We start from the raw sequence: 14,861 nt of genomic DNA, 5'->3' as shown, positions 1-14,861 counted from the left end.
AAAATTATATTCAAGGAGTGGAAAGATATAATCCACATCTGAAAGAGGAAATTGCATCAGAGCTTAAATTTTGAGAGTCTGGTTTGCAGCAGGCCAGGGATGACAAGGGGAGCCCAAAGTACATTCGCAGGATCTACACAGGGACAAAAGCTTCAGTGCTTCCCCTCTGACATTAGTGAGATATAGGAATAGACTGGTTATCAGACAGGCAGTATTGTAGATATGACTACAGTGGATTGAACTAATAACTCTGGCATGATTATTTAATCATGTCATTTGATGTTCCTTTGGACATACTTTGAGCTTTATCTAGTTTTTAATATTTTGTTGTTGTTTTTCCAGATTGGGGCTTATTTCTGCTGTATATTATTTAATTGTTGGTAACTGTGTTGGTCTCAGTAAACTAGAGAAACAAATCCACAGAAACTCATATGTATATAAGAGAGAGTTTTATATAAAGGGTAAGTGCACATTAAGAAAGCATCCCAACCCAGTGCTGTCCAAGTCCATAAGTCCAACAATAGCCCATATGTCCGACACCATCTACAAAGTCCTCCTCCATCTCACAAAACCTACGCAATGATGCTAACTGCAGGAGGATAGCTGAATCAGTGAGCGTGTAAGCATTTCAGTTCTGGCAGGGGTCTGCACACGGCTGCACCAGCACCCAGGGCTGCATCAGGATAGTTCCATGAGGCTTCTCCTCAGGGATGTCTCACAGGAAATGAGCCTTGCCAGCTGAATCAGGGAACTGGCTAAGGCAGCTTCACCCTGGTCCAACCATCAGAGAACAAGAGACCTGAGAACTAGGAAGGTGAGGCTCACTGAGCCATTTATCACTCCACCCTTCAATTAATCCCACGTGTGTTTATCAGTCTGGTTGGCACATTAAACCTTAACTATCTCAGAAACGCCCTTGACTCTCTGTTATGTATCTTTCTATGGTTTTCGTTATATGAAACCCAGGTTCGATGAATCTATAGAGACAATATGTAGAATAAGGGTTAATGGGGGGAACATAAAGGAAGGAAGTGGGTAATTGGGAGCCAAAATTGAGGAGTACAAGAGGAAAATCTGTTTTGAAAATTACTGTGATAGTGATTGTACAACAGTGCTGGATATGACTGAACTATTGGAATATGACATCTTGATTAATTCCTAAGACAATGAATTGGGGAAAAATGTATTTTACAATGACTTCATAGTAGTGTGATAAAGTCTATTATGCCTACTGATCTTATTTTTTAACTGTTACCTATTTGTATATATATCTTTGGTAATTAATATATCAGTTTATGGAAGTTTGTTGCCCATAACCAAATACCAGAAACATACAACATATGTCATTGCATGCAATGTTCAGGTGTAGGCTGAAAGTTATGACATGCCAGTGGAGGTTACACAATGAGATTTGTTATGTGGCTATGGTGAGTATGTGTTGAACAGGAAGAAGGAAGAAAACTACTTGGATCTGTGTAAGAGTTTATTTAAAAACTAGCTGAGAGTTGTAGTAGGTATAGAAAGAATAGGATAGATTAATCACCCATATTCCCTATGCTTCTTTATATAAAGCCAAAGCAATACAAATTTTTCACATGTTACATTGGTTTCCTAGAACTAGGTAGGACAATTCTGTAAACCTTAACTCTAAATTGCAACCTCAGCTTTTATGACAATGTGCATGGTTGCTGTTGCTAAAAGATTTCATATTACATCTTTAATTGTGGGCATTTAGCAGATAGCCTCTTATTGTGATGATGATGCTGACTCTCATTGTCAATGTGGCCACAGGACAAAGCTAATAATTACCAGCACCAGAAGCAGCTTGTGGTTTTATATTACATTGAGGTAAATTACACTGGAATTAGAGTGGATTACTTTTATCAAATGGGGAATAAGTTGTTAATTAACTCCCTGCTGTAGCAATCTTTTTCTGTGCTTGCAACTGTTATTAGGTCTAGATTAAACTGTTGAATTAATTTCCCACTTACTTACTATTTCAAGAGTTTTTAATTTACCTGGCAGCAGTTTTAATGGGAAATTGTATTAGTGAACATAAATTGTTTTGGGGAAGGGTAAACAGTTTGTGATAATGTTTATTAAGTCGTTTTGTTTGAGCAAAAATATAATTGCAGTTTTAATTAGTGCATGGTTGTTGGAGTATTAGGGTTGAGATTACATTATAGCATTCTGGAAAAAAATAATCGTTCAGGTAATCCCAGTATTTACAACTGAAGGCAAATAGAAAAGCTATGTCAATATGACATTAACTTGGATTTTGTACTATAATTCATGAAGGAAATGGGAAATTATATAAAAGATATACCTCAATTATTTTACAGTGAATCTATTACTCCTGAGTATCAAATACCATCTGCTATGACATGTACTTATGGTGTACTAAAGATGAATAATAACTGAGATACATACAAATTAAGAAGTGCAGATATTTTAAAAGTAAAACAGAAGTGTAAAAATAAGGCAATTTATTTAGATGAACAATACAATCATTGTGTTTTGTTATCACTTATAAATTTACTAATACTATTTTTCTTAGAACTGCAACAATAATCATATACCATGTTTACCTGGTACATGAAAGCAAGTCAATCAGAGGCAAAATATGAACTTCACTATATCCCACTCGAACTTTGAGAACATCTCCAAAACAGATTTAATACATTACACAATAATGAGAGAACACGTAAGGAATTGTTGAATGACATCAAGAAAAAAGAAAGCCAAAGGTCATTAAAAAGCCAAAAATAATGAAAAAATTAAACTATCTAGAAGTTTGTCAGAAGAGACTCTAAAACTTGTTTTTAACTGTAGATTTGCTAAGGCAAAGGGATGAAATGATAAAGTGAATGACATGGACAGAAAATTTCAAAGGGAAACTCAAAAAGACAAAGTAAAATATTATAATGAAATGCATATCTGAAAGTAAAAGAACTAAAAAAAATTAAAGCCTTGAATTGCAATGCTTGAAGATTCTGTGGACAAAATATGGAATGATGTAGGAATCATCAAAAGAAGATGAAAACAATATATAGAGTCACCCTACGAAAAAGAACCAATTGACATTCATCTATTTCAAGAGGTAGCTTATGAGCAAGAATCAAGCTACTGAGAAATCCAAGCTGTAGTCAGAAAAACAAGACTCCAGGAATTGATAAGATGCCAATTGAAATGTTTCAATAAGCTGATGAAGCATTGGGTGCACTCACTTGTCTATGCCAAGAAATGTGGAAGACAGCTACAGTTACTGAACACGGAGCTGCCAGAGATGCAGACCAGATTCAGAAGAGGATCTAGAACAAGTGATGTCACTGCTGAAGTCACATAGATCTTGGCTACAAGCAGAGAACATCAGAATGATGTTTACTTGAGTTTAATAGACTACGCAAAGACATTAGACTGTGTGACTATAAACAAATTATGGATAGCTTTGAGAAGAATGGAAATTTCACAACATTTAATTGAGTTTATGGGGAACTTGTACATGGATCAAGAAGCACTTGTGCAAATAGAACAAGGGCATATTCCATGGTTCAAATGCAGGAAAAAATGTGTGTCAGGGTTGTAGCCTCTCACCATAGTTGTTCATTTTCTATGCTGTGCAAATAATCAGAAATGTTGACTTATCTGAAGAAGAATGTGGTATTAGGATTGGAAGGTTTATTAACAACCTGTCACGTGCAGGTGTCAATGTGCCTTGCTTGCTGAAAGTGAGGAGGACTTGAAGCACTTGTTAATGAAGATCAAGGATTTTAGCCGTTAGTATGGATTACAACTTAATGTAAAGAAGGCCAAAATCCTTACCACTGAATCAACAGGTAGCATGATAAACAGAGGAAAACATTGAAGTCGTCAAGGCTTTCGTATTGCTTGAATCCACGATCAGTGGTCGTGGAAGTAGCAGTCAAAAGATCAAAATACACATTGCTTTAATAAGTTTGCTGCACAAGACATCATAAAAGTATTTGAGAAGCAAGGGTGCTACTTTGAGGACTAAGGTATGCCTGACCTATGGTGTGCATTTTCAATTGCCTCAAATGCATGTGAAATTTGGACATTGAATAAAGAAGACGGAGGAAAAATAGAGGCATTTGAACTATGGTGGAGGTGAAGGATCTTCTGTCCTGCCAAAATAACAACAGATCTCTTTTGGAAGTACAACCAAAATGTTCCTTAGAAGCAAGGATGAAGAGACTTTCTCTCAAGCACTTTAGATTTATTATAAGAGGCTAGGCTTGTGCTTCCTGTAAAGAGTTACAGTCTCAGAAACCCACGGGAGCAGTTTTACTCCATCCAATAGGGTCACTCAATGGCAGTGAGACTTTCTTGGTTTACATGACTGCATTTAATATCTTGATCCATATTACATATTTGGCCTTGGTGGTGTAATGGTTATGCATTGGGCTGCAAAACACATGGTCAGCAGTTTGAAACCACCAGCAGTTCCATAAGAGAAAGGCTGGTTTTTCTACTGCGCTAGACAGTTACAGTCTCCGACATCCACAGGGGGTTGCTGTAAGTCAGCATTGACTCGATTGCAGTGACTTTGGTTTTGGTTTTTGCTCTTCCAAATTAAATAATGAAAGCTCTTTATAGAAAACACTGTGTTATAAAAGATCTGTTAATGAAATGTACATTACCAAATCGTGTGAAGTATTTCCCAGTGGTCTTTTTAATATTGCATTTTCTAATTATACTGGTTTTCACTGATATAATTACTTTATTCACACACAAATGTTACCTTGTAGAAAACTGTATAATAATTAATGAACCATTCAAGATTGAAGAGTGAAATATTGCAAAAGTAGTATGTTATTTCTGTTACACTTATTTTTAATCCAAAAATAATGGCATTATTTCTAAATTGGTACAGTTAGCATACATGAAATAAAAAATTTCCATAGATTGCTAGTAGCATTGAACCCATAAAACCCACCAATGATATTCAAAAATCTAATTGCCTGTGTCTCCTGAGTACTCATATCATACTTCATAAAAGGCTGCTTATTTAAAAAAAATTAACCTAAAATTTAAAAAATATATATGTTTTTATACTTGAATTTTCATTGCATCTTTACTGGATAAACCAATATCAATCCAAAAGCTAGTGCAACAATAGGTAGTCATGAGGCAAGAATTGTCTCTATATATCTTCACATTATCATTTTCCTATTTATACTTTTTGGTAACATTTAGAGATGCATATACAATCATATTCTTATTACTGATTTACTGTCAACCTTTTATTTACACATAAATGCTGATTTTTAATAAGGGCATAGACAGTGTAAAACATACATTTATGATATCATGCACACCCATGTCAAACAAAACTCAAAAATCATAAAAATGTCCAAGCTTAGTTGTCAGACACAGACTGGTGGAACTCCGGAAATTTGGGCCATCAGTCATCCTTCAGGTCTGGGAATGAATTCACCCCCATGACTCAGTTTTTCAAGCAAACAGTAGAAGGGTCTATAAAAGGGATAATAATACTAGGGAGATATGCACATCTTAAAATAATCAACCACTTGAGATTAAAAGGACAGTCTTTACAATACACAAGGTTCAGAATAGCTATGAAAGAAGGAGGTATATAATTGGGTAAATATTGATGTAATCAATGCAATCGCCTTATACCCCAGTGGGGTGATTAACAATGTTTTTACTTTTTTGCTTCTTTGTGTTTGTTGTTATTGTTATTCTTGTAGGTTTTTGTAATAATATGACCACCAAAGTAAATCAGAGTTGTTCATAACCCAAGAGCAAACAAATGGATTCTAGAGTCCTACTTAATTCTAGCCCCAATCCAGGAGCAGTTAGTTTGGAAAACATGGCCCTGCTCAATACTCACCTTCAAGACACTATCACTGAAGACAAAGTTGCTACTGCAGAGTGTGGTGCGGAAAGCAGATGGTGCCCGGCTATCAATTGGAATAGTATCTGGTTTCTTAAAGGTTTGTAATCAAACAAACAGCCATCCAATTGAGGCATCAAGTTCGATGTCCATGTTGAAGAAGCACACAAGAATGTGTGTTCCAAATGTGACAATAAAAATCCAAATATGATAAAGGAAGAATTATAAGAGCTTAAATTGTGAACACCCAATTTGTAGAAGGTCTTAGAGGACAATGGGAGTCCCAAATCCATCTTCACAGGATCTAGTCAGATTAAACCTCTGCCAGATCCCCTCTGGCCACAGGCGAGGGACTTCAATAGCTCTACTTATTGTTTCTTCTTCTGTTTTGTTTTTTATTGTTTCTGTTAGGTTTCCTAGTTTATGAAACAAGGAGGGAATGGGTGCATACAGACAATAACTGATGCAATGGTTTATCATGGATGTGGATGAGGTGGGATGGGAGAATGAAAGGAATTGGGGAGCAGACAATGAGTGGGGGCTAGCATTAGAACTGATTTTGATGTATATACAATTCTTTTTAAAAGCGAATTAACCATGGAAGTGTACAATGTGTGAATTTTACATCAAGAAACTACTAAAACACAGAAACAAGTTGACCAATGGCTCCATGTGTGAAGGAGTAAGAGTTTTTGCTTAAGGAGCATTGAGGTTATGTTGATGGTGGTGGAATAACTTGAGAAAGGATATCAATAATAGTTGTATGACATTGAGTGTATAATGAAGGGGACTTAATTGTACATGTGGATTTTGTTGGATTGGTGAATGCTTTATTTGTATGTTTCTGCCACAATTGAGAAATAATAATTACACTAATAACAATGAGTACAAGAAGAGGAAACTGTTCTAAAATTGATTGTGATAGTTATTGTACAACTCTTCTTGATATGACTGAAATATTTAATTGTATGATATGTGGATGAAATGTCAATAAAATTGTTTTAAAAGAAGTAGGCATGGAAATGAAACACAGGGAGAATATGTGAATTGAGTCAATAACATGAAAGAATACTTGTATGAATTGTTAAATGGAAAATAATCTTCATTGTAACACTTTACCTAATTCACAAGCGACAGTTATATCCTGCCCTTTAGGGTCACCATGGGTAAGAACTGACTCAATGGCAATGAGTTTACTTTTTATTTCTTTTCCTTAAAACATAACTGAACAGGACCTAGTTTGAGGCATTAAATATGGTATCAGTTTGACTATAGCACCTATCAAAACAACAGGAATTCTGCCAATATTAAACAAAAATCAAATTTTTTAATTTATAGTGAACTTGGGTGGAAAAATGGCGAAATCACTAATGTTTTATAGAAATTTTATGGAGACAATTATCTGAAGATAACCGGAATTTATAAAAGGATACTTCATTTTAAGAAGAGACAAGATGATATTGAAGATGAAGTTTATAGTGTCAGATCATGCAGATAAATTTGTGAGGAAACAATATTTATCATGCCCTAATTGTAAAGGACCAACAGAAGAAACAATATTACACACTACAGACATCTCAATTGGTTCAGCATATACTCTACCATTCTGACTGAAATATTAAAGTTGGGTACACTTTCCCCTGATGGGTGCCAAAATTACTGTGTCAGAATTAGCTTCAGACAAAAACAGAGCTTTCCAGGAAAAATTTAAATATATGGAATTAAGATCCTGAATCATTTCTTGAAGTATTGCAACAAGAGGTCAAACATGGATTTGCCAGTTTGATCCTGAAGAAAACCCATAAAGCAATGACTACCAAGGGGTGGGATTGAGCCAGTCAAAGCAAATGTTAATAGACCAGAAGCAAGGATCATGGCAAAAATATTTGGGGATTCTCATGACAGTTTGTTGTTTGATGTTATGGAGGGCCAAAGATTTAGCAGGAAAAAAATACTGCATTGCCCTCATTAGCCAAGGATATTTTTGTGAGTGTTTCAATGGACAATCATTAGTCTTGATATGTCTTCTTCTGAAGTAATTTTGTTTTCTAATATTAAAAATAACCTTTCAAGTGCACCCACTATTATACAGATAATAGTGTAAAAAAGTTTGAATTGAAATGGGTAAATTTCCAGCAATCTCAGTTCTTTAAGGATGCATCATCACTCGATAAAAGAGCCTTATCCTTGATGAAGTTTGTGTAAAGAAATAATGTTTATATTTTTACTGTTTTCCATAAACTTTTTGAAGCACACACACATAGTTATATTAAATATATATATATTACTTGAGAGATTGATCCAAAATGGCAGTTTAGGCAGATATACTAATCTGAGTCTCCACAACAAAAATCCAAGAAAGGAAATGAAACTGGTATGAATAATAGTCCTGCAACACTGTACTATAGAAAACTACCAATTCCAAGGAGAATCTGAATGAAAACTATGACAAGGCTGTATATAGAGCAGTGAATTGCTTACTGGCCTGACTCAGTGTGACCATAATGAATTATTGCAAACAGAGCAGATACCAGATAACCATGCTCTTCTCACCCAAGACTGCAATGTAGCTCACATCAGTGGCCAGTGATTAGACAGGCATGCTAGAACCCCTAACCTCCCAGTGACAACAAATGCTGTCAATCTTTGTGACTACCATCGGGCAGCAGGTAACATCTCTACAGTTCCTGTCCTACCTATTGTTCTGCCTCACCTACAGAGCCATCATCCCCTTACAGTTCACTTCTGCTTTATTACTCTAGTGGCATGAAACACACTGTCAATGAGCAAGCTATGAACACCAAGTGCCACAGGAACTGGGAAGTCACTGCCTTATGGAGTATGTACCGAGTTTCAAATAAGCATGAAAACACTCACTTTATACACACAGAAAAAAATAAGCTAAAAGTAAGAGTAGAAGAATATATTTCAAGTAAAGCGCAAATAAAAACATAGAGAGTTGTCTATGATTTTATATCAAAATCTACCTTAAGGCAAAAAGAGCAGCATGAGACAAGGGTATTATATAATAAATTAAAGGTCAATGTGGGAGGAACACATTACAATTATATATATATATATATATATATATTTTTGATAGCACCCCAAAATATACAAATCAAATTTTAACAAAATTGAAATAAGAAATAGACAACAACAGAACATTAGAAAATATTAATACATTCCTTTCAGTGAAAAACAGAAAAAGAAACTTAACAGAGATGTGTAAGATCTAAAAAACAGATCAATCAACTGGGCCACACAATATATACAAAATACCTAACCCAACAACACTACAATTTATATTCTTTTCCAACACACATGGAGCATACTCCAGTTTAGACCATATGTTGGGCAACAACTCAAGCTTCAATAAATTTAAAACAATGAAAATACAACAAAACACTTTCTCAGATCACAAGAAAATATAATTAGAAAACAAGATGAAGAAGAAAATGGAAAGAGCTAGATTTTTTTGGACACTGATTGAAGACCACTCGGTTGCTATTTGGTATCATGGAGTCAGTTATATCTCTTGACTACTGTTTCCATGAGCATTGTGAATGTAAGCAAGAGAAAAATCAATGCCAACTTAATCTTCTCTCAATTATCATGGTTTTACCTATTTTTCCATTTGTGGAGATTTTTGGTAAAACCATGCAGTAAGAGAAGAAATTTAAAACTAAAAAAAATAATGATTTGACTCAAACCGCAATGAAAATGAACATAGCAAAACCTTTGGAACAAAGAAAAAGCAGTTCTCAGAGAACATTTTATAGCAATAAGTGCATATATCAAAAAGGAAGAATAAACCAGAATCAACTTCTTAACCCAAGAATTTTAACAATTAGAAAATGGAGAATAGGACTACTATATGGAAAGAAAAGAACTACTAAAGATTAGAGTAAAAATATGAAAGAGAGAGAAAAAAGAAAGAATGAAAAAGACTAGATGTTGGTTCTGTGTTATGGGGTCTAAAAAAGAGAAAATATAGTAACGAGTAAGAAATTAAATGTGTGACATGTTCAAGAAAGCAGAAAACAACAAACACTGGAGAGACTACAGAGATATTGAAACACCCATACACTACTGGTATATATAAATATGTATGATCACTATGGAAAGTGATACGATGCCAGCTCAAACAACTGGGAATAGATACTACACACAATCCCACAATATCTGGGTCTATACCTTAAAGAAATAAGATCCATAGCAGAAAAAGACATATACACTCATATATTCATTATGGCATGGATGAAGCATTGAGCTGTTAACCCCAACGTTGGAAATTCAAGCCCATCTGCCACTCTGGTGGAGAAAGATGAGGCTTTCTGCTGCTGTAAAGATTTACAGCCTTGGAAACCCAAAGAGGCAGCTCTACTATGAGTCACCCCACCATGGGCAGCTAATGACACTGTTGATAGTAGCAAGAATTTGAAAAGTGCTCAAATAACCATCAGCACAATAATGGATAAAGAAGGTTTGGTACACAGACAATGAAATACTCTGCATTACTAAAACAAACAACTATGGTGAAACCACAAAGCACATCATGACTGGGTGGACACAAAGAATATTATGATGAATGAACTTAGTCACAAAATGAAAACATTGTATGAGACCACAACTTTAAGAATGAAAATCAAACCAAAGTTTTACATACCACTAAATTGAACAAACTTTGGACTTGACAGGATGTAAGGCAAAGCAGGGAAGATGAAGCAATGTATGAAAGTGTTGAGAGTTGTGGACTGTGAGGAGTGTTTATGAGAACACTTGAAAGAATTGAAAAACTAGGAACCCTACACAAAAAGGAATACCACAAGTTAAACAATAAGAAAGCAGGATTAAATAGAACAGTAAAAGACCTGAGTGAAAGAAAAAGAAAAACAAATCAGTGAGCTCAAGACAATTACTCTGACTATAACCAATGAGAGAAACAATCAACAAAACTGCAAGATTCTGAAGAAAGCATGAGAATTATGTGAGACACTATAAGAAGGAAACACACACACACACACACAAACACCTTAGGGCTCATCAAATCCCAGAACAAAAAGAAATAAACCAAAAAACCTTCAGTGAAAAATAGCACAAGAAATCATGGATGAATGTTTCCCTAACATCACAAAGGAGGAGCAAAGTAACTATTCAGGAAGCAAAAGAGAACTCCAGACAGGATAAATCCCCAAAGAAAAAACATTGTGAAACATAGTAGTCAAACTGTACAACTTCAAGGAAAAGGAATGAATCTTAAATTCAACTACAGAAAAACAAGCAAAAACTGTAATCTACAAAGGAAAAATGATAAGGATGAGCTCAGATTTCTTAGCAGAAAGTACATAGGCAAGAAGATAATGGGGTGACATATATCAAATTATGAAACAATAAACAAACAAAACATTAATATCCAACAAAATTATCCCATAAATACAAGTTAGAAGTAAAATTATTTAAATACAAGGAAAAATTAAAAGAATTTTAAAAATCAAAATTACATTGCAACAACTATTAAAGAGATCACTGTGGATAAAGAATGACCAATAATAACAGACACAGTTGAGAGCAACACAGAAGACACCATTTATAAACCAATACAAAGAAGGCAGTAGTCGAAAAACACACACACAGAGAAATAGAGGAAGAACAAAGACATCAATATAACCTGAAAAAACCCCACAAACACAGTATAAAAGTATCAATAAACCTATATACATCAATAACAATACTGAATGTTAATATTTTAACTGCACCAATCAACACACTGTGAGTAGCAGACTGGATTAGAAAAGAAGACCTGTATTTATGCTGGCTACAAGAGACACACAAACTCATATACAAAAAATATATTAAAAAATCAAAGAATAGAGTCCGATTTACCATGCCAATGGCAACCGTAAAAAGGAATAGTGGCAATATTAATCTCTAAAAAAATAGAACAGAGTCATAAATACCATGAAAGACAAGAAGACATAATCATTGTGGAAATTGATCTGCACAATGGGAATAGAAATATCATATGACCCAACAATACCTCTTCTGGGCATAGATCCCAAAGAAACAAGAGACAGAACAGGAGCAGAAGTCGACTCTCCCATGTTCATTGAAGCACAGGGCTAGAAACAACCATCTATCTATCCATCTGTAGAATGGGTAACAAAACTCGGGTACACAGACATAGTGAACGATTATGCAGCCCTAAAAAACAGCGACTAAATAGTGAAACACCTCATGATATGGAGGCACCAGGAAACCATTTTGCTGAGCGAAGTTAGTCAATCACAAAAGGACAATATTGTATGGCTTACTCCTAGCAGATAAAAAACAAGAGAAAGGCCAGTCCCTGTTCTCAGGGCATGCATTTTTCTAATCCATTCCCCTCAACAATGAGGTAGAGAGTCCACCTACAGTCCATGCAACATACATCACCCCCTGAATATGTTCATCTTAAAAGCAACTTCTACAGCGACCTCACCTCAACTGGGGTCAGTGTTTAAAGATGTGGGGAGAGGGAGAAGATCATTTTGTTGCTGTCATACCAAACAGTGTTAAAGTTGCCCCAATCCAACAGACACTCCACCAGAGTGGTAAGGAAACCTTACTGGAAATTTAAGTCAACATGGGGGAGGAGAACATGTGTGTCTCAGAGAAGGCAATTACATTTCTAGTGGCAGGAAAACAGGGAGGAACAGCCTCCCATTGTGAATAAAGGGGGAAATATGCCAGGTTATAAGTTTCTAATTCAACACTTTTGACCTAGCTTCTATGCATCGCTTGGTAGTCTAGTCCATGTGTTATAAAGTACTGGGACTTTATAATCTGTTCTTTTAGGTATACAATATTGTTCATAGGACACACCAAAAAGACTCAGTAAAAACTTCACTGGAATTGGACTTTACCTCACCAGGTGAGTTAGTCTGGGTAAACTAGAGAGACAAATTCACAGAAACTCATATAAGTATGAGAGTTAGTTTTATATAGAGGGTAAGTGTATATTCAGAAAGTATCGCAACCCAGTCCAGTCCAACCCCATAAGTCCGACGTAGCCCGTATGCCCAACACCGATTTACAAAGTCCTGCTCAAACTCTCAAAACATACACAGTGACACCGAATGCAGGGGGCTCACAGACCAGTGGGTAGAAAGTCTTTGAATCCAGTGACGGTGTAAACATCTCAGAGCTGGTAGGGGTCTCCACATGGCTGCTCCAGCACCCAGAGCTGCATCAGGGTAGGTCCATGTGGCTTCTCCTCATGGATGTCTTGCAGGAAGTGAGCCTTGCCAGTTAAGGTAGTTGCACACTGGTTCGACTATAGAACCTAAAAAGGCAAGGCTCACCGAGCCATTTATCTCGCCGCCCTCCATTAATCCCACATGTATTTATAGGTCAGATTGGCACAATAAACCTTAACTATTTCACCAGTAGTCCTTGGATTTAAGGCTGACATTCCATAATGTGAGAAGAAACAGGCGATACCTAGCCCAAGAGCAAAAACTGGTGGGCATTAGACTTTGGTTCAAATCTGCCTGGAGAGTGTCCAGTGAATGGTGGCTTGATATTACCATAAACTAATTAGTTTACTGTTTCCTTGCTTCATTATGACATGTATTACTATGGCAGTGTGGTTCTGCTGTTGTAAACGACTATTATTGAAAGTCTGTCTCTAGTTTTGGTAAATGGTTACCAGTTTCTTTTTTTAATTAAAAAATAATTTTATTTTTGGCTCATACAACTCTTATCACAATCCATATATCCATCCATTGTGTAGAACACATTTATACATTTGTTGCCCTCATCATTCTCAAAACATTTACTCTCCACTTAAGCCCCTGGTATCAGCTCCTCATTTCCCCCCTCCCTCCCCACTCCCCCTCCCTCATGAACCCTTTATAATTTATAAATTATATTTATTATATCTTACACGGTACAATGTCTCCCTTCACCCACTTTTCTGTTGTCTGTTTCCCAGGGATGAGGTTATATGTAGATCCCTGTAATCAGTTTCCCCTTTCCACCCCACCCTCCCTCCACCCTCCCGGTATTGCACTGTCACCACTGGTCCTGAATGGATCATCCATCTTGTATTCCCTGTGTTCCAGTTGGTTACCAGTTTCTTATACAGTTTTATCTATATAAGTCAACAAGACCTCTTTAAAGTGCTAAGGAGTAAACATGTCACTTTAAGGGCTAAAGTGTTCCTGAACTAAGTCATGCTAATTTGTGTTGTCTCATATGTATGTGAAAGCTTGATAATGAGTATGGAAGACCTGAGAAGAACTGATGGTTTGAATTATGGTATTAGTGAAGAATAATAACATAACTAAGGACTGTCAGGAAAATGAACAAATTTGTTCTGGAATAGGTACAACCTGAAGCTACTAGCAGAATACATGTGCTTTGGACATATTATCATAAGGGGTCAGTCCCTGTAGGAATAAAGTAGAAGGCCAGTGGAAAAGAGGAAGACTTTCACTGAGTTGGATTGACAGAGTGGCTGTAACAATGGGCTCAAAGCAAAAATTATGGGGAGGTTTCAGGACTGAGCAGTATATTATTCTGATGCACATAGTGTTGTAGTTAGTCGGAATATTGTCAGGTGGCACCTAACAACATTCTATGATTATATTGGAAGGCTTTTAGGCAGCTGACAAACACATGCAGAAATGCTCAATATGATTAATGATTGTTGTTGGTAGGTACCATCGAATCAGTCCTGGCTCATAATGACCAACATACCAGAATGAAACATTGTCAGGACCTGCCTAACCCTCACTAGTGTTCCTATGTTTGAGGTCATTGTTGCAGCCATGTGTCAACCCATCTCTTTGGGGGCATTTATCTTTTACATTGACCCTCTAACCAAACATGGTGACTTTTTCAGTGACTGGTATCATCTGATAAATGCCCAAAGTATATAAGATGATATATTGCAATTCTTGCCTCTAAAGAGCACTCTGGCAAAATTTCTGCCAAGACAAATTTG

At 36.0% G+C, this 14,861-nt stretch overlaps 1 protein-coding gene across 1 annotated transcript in view; it reads right to left on the bottom strand.

The window, feature by feature from the left end:
• The window catches only part of DACH2 (dachshund family transcription factor 2), a 792,597-nt gene that overhangs the window by 295,750 nt on the left and 481,986 nt on the right, over positions 1-14,861 (bottom strand). The window lies entirely within an intron of this gene.

Source organism: Tenrec ecaudatus, chromosome X (genome assembly GCF_050624435.1).
Source record: "Tenrec ecaudatus isolate mTenEca1 chromosome X, mTenEca1.hap1, whole genome shotgun sequence".
Classification (NCBI taxonomy): Eukaryota; Metazoa; Chordata; class Mammalia; order Afrosoricida; family Tenrecidae; genus Tenrec; species Tenrec ecaudatus.
This window is presented reverse-complemented; position numbering and strand designations above follow the sequence as displayed.